At 33.2% G+C, this 2,757-nt stretch overlaps 1 protein-coding gene across 1 annotated transcript in view; it reads left to right on the top strand.

Annotated features, from left to right (window-relative positions):
• Positions 1 to 2,757, top strand: part of LOC118743992 (mucin-19) — an 86,488-nt gene that overhangs the window by 16,729 nt on the left and 67,002 nt on the right. The gene's annotated exons all lie outside the window — the stretch shown is intronic.

The following is a 2,757-nucleotide window of genomic DNA, read 5'->3' as shown; positions in this document are numbered from 1 at the left end:
TGAACGTTAGCCACCACCCGAATAAGGTAAATAGTACATATACAAAGCGAAATTAATAGTTTGGTAAATAAGGCTATTCATAAAGAAAAAATCCGATTTATATGACGTTAAGCTTTAAAATGGTATTTTCAAGCATATTTGTTGATTATGAAGCATTTTAAATAGATTTTTTATGAATTTAGTTGATAGTACATATCGTTACCTTACCCGTTACAAGGGCCCTAACCAATACTTTTTTCGAAACTGCGTTTTTTTTTCACAGAACTTGGGAGGAGGTATTAAAGTACACCTTCAATAAAATTTTTAAAGTGCTAGTACCAAAAACAGCGGAGTTACCAACCCCTTTTTAAAAAGCTGTTTTTGATACTCTTTTTATAATGTTGTTTACTTCTCCTGTAAAATAAAAAAAATTTGTTAGTTAGGGCCTTTGTGAATTAAGGTAAAGATATGTACATATATGTACATATTACGATAGTACAACCAGTGATGCCAGATTTCTGGGATACATTTTTAAGATGTGGGTAATTGAGGGATTTTTTCCCGATTTTCGTGGGAAATTTAACAGAGAATGTCTGGCATCACTGAGTACGACCTATACCACTACATATCGATGGTACTCTGCAATAATGGCACCATTCGAAATTCAAAAAATAAAAACTCGGGCTACTGTTAAGTGGCTCGCGTCTCTAACTCTTGTCTAATCCATGTCAAATCCTTACTACTTACTGTAATAATCTTTAAGTAAGTAACTTAACTAATGATTAGATACGGATTAGAAAGGACTAGAGACATGAGCCACTTAACAGTACTAAGGAATTAAATTTTTTTTAATTGTGAATTGCCGCACACGAGGTACCCACATCGAGGTACTTAAGCGGGTCCTTTTAAGTACCCAACCCGCCTATGTACCTCAAAAAGCTGACATTTTTCGTGAGGTACTTAAGCGGGTTTTACTGTATTGACAAAATATCTGTGGTCATAAGCAATAACCGCTTAAGTCGAAAAACCTAAATTCGAGAAAAAACGTTTTGAACATTTGGGGCGTATGTGAATCGGTAGCAAAGTTCTGTGGCGAACGCTGGTGACTGATATTTTTACTATCGTGAGATAGTTTTGCCAATCTGCTGAGTGAATTGAAATCTTTTGTGACAGCAGTAAATTTTTGACAACCGCAGAAAAAAATACTGTAAACTGAAGTGAAATAAATATAAAAAAAATCTACCATCATTGATTGCAATTCATCAATTTAAGCTTTTGATCAATTTAATTTTAATCAACTAAAGCTTTTAAAACATTAAATAAATTTGTTTACAAGAAATATTTAATATAGTGTAATACTTCTTAATTTTTGCCACCAGAGGCCCCATTTCCTACTATTTCATCGTTTTTACTTAAATTTGGGGCAAAAAAAATTATACACGTCAATAATCTTTGCAGTTGTCAAAATTTTCTATACATTGTCAAAAATTCCACTAGCCTCATGAGCTAGTGAAATTTTATTCACCTCATACTTGTCAAAAATTTACTCGCAGCGAACTTTGTTACCGATTCACACCCGCTTTGGATTACAATCCAAACCAAAATATGTTCATTTATATCTCTTTTTAAATAGCCTAGCTGGCGAGATGGGGATTTTACATACAGATGGAATAGAATTTGCAGAATACGATAGTCGACTTAGGCGGTTATTGCTTATGGCCAAAGATATAATCCTTCGATTTTAAAGTTTTAAAACCACAAATATATATATATATTTAGGGGATTGCCTTTAACTCATAAAGTCTTTAACCTTGTACAACTGGTAAGTTTACGACCATAGTTGCCAACTTGCTTTATCACTAGATTTAGTGCTTTTTGAAAATGAAAACGCCAAAAGAATAGGTTTAGTGCCTAGTGCCTTTTTTAGGGCTTTTTTCTGAACTCGTATTTCTCATATATAGTTAAAACATGAAATAAGTTGAAATATTTATCGATTCTTGTAGATTTTTTGGTGCTGAATCCAAATCTGGCTAATTGAGGTTATAGTTAAGGGATTCCCTTAAGCTCGTAAAGTCTTACAACTGCGTAAAACTCGTAACTTTACAAGGCCTTTATGGGAACGCGAGAAAAGGTGTAAATAATTACGTAAAGTGACTGATCAGGCAGGATTTTGTGAAGTAATTTTTGTTTCGTACTATTTTCCATAACATCCCGCCATCTTGTCTCTATCGCTCTTGGCTTAGAAACAATTAAAAATGCCTAAAATTTTCAAACAACCTAAGTCAATACAGCTAGTGGATGAAATTCATTCATTTTATTCGCTTATAATTTTTTTCGTTTATTTTCATTATTTTACCATACATTTTAGTACAAAAATTTCGGCCTCTCGGCAAGACTAAAGTTTACGAGGTCGTTTGCGCATCAAAATTTCTCTCGTAATTTTACGAGCGACTCGTTAATAGAGCTCCATCAAATTTTCACAGTTGTCTTACGAGGCTCGTAAATTTACGAGCTTTACGAGGCTTTTACGAATTTGAGGGAAGACCACTATTATGAAAATAAATTTTTTTTTGCTCATTTCTACTTAGGACATCATTTAGTATTACTGTTCCCCTTTAAATTTCATTTTCAATTGTTGCGATTCGATTTTTCTTTCTCGTGATATACCAGTTTTAATGTGCCGTACTTAGCTATTACTTCGTAAGCATGAATCATAATAGCATGGGTAGAAGCTATTCAATCGTTATGAGCGAAAAAGTTTTGTATATTGATTTATAC

The sequence above is a fragment of the Rhagoletis pomonella genome, unplaced genomic scaffold (assembly GCF_013731165.1).
Source record: "Rhagoletis pomonella isolate Grant_MI unplaced genomic scaffold, Rhpom_1.0 Rhpom_scaffold_00007, whole genome shotgun sequence".
Classification (NCBI taxonomy): domain Eukaryota; kingdom Metazoa; phylum Arthropoda; class Insecta; order Diptera; family Tephritidae; genus Rhagoletis; species Rhagoletis pomonella.
This window is presented reverse-complemented; position numbering and strand designations above follow the sequence as displayed.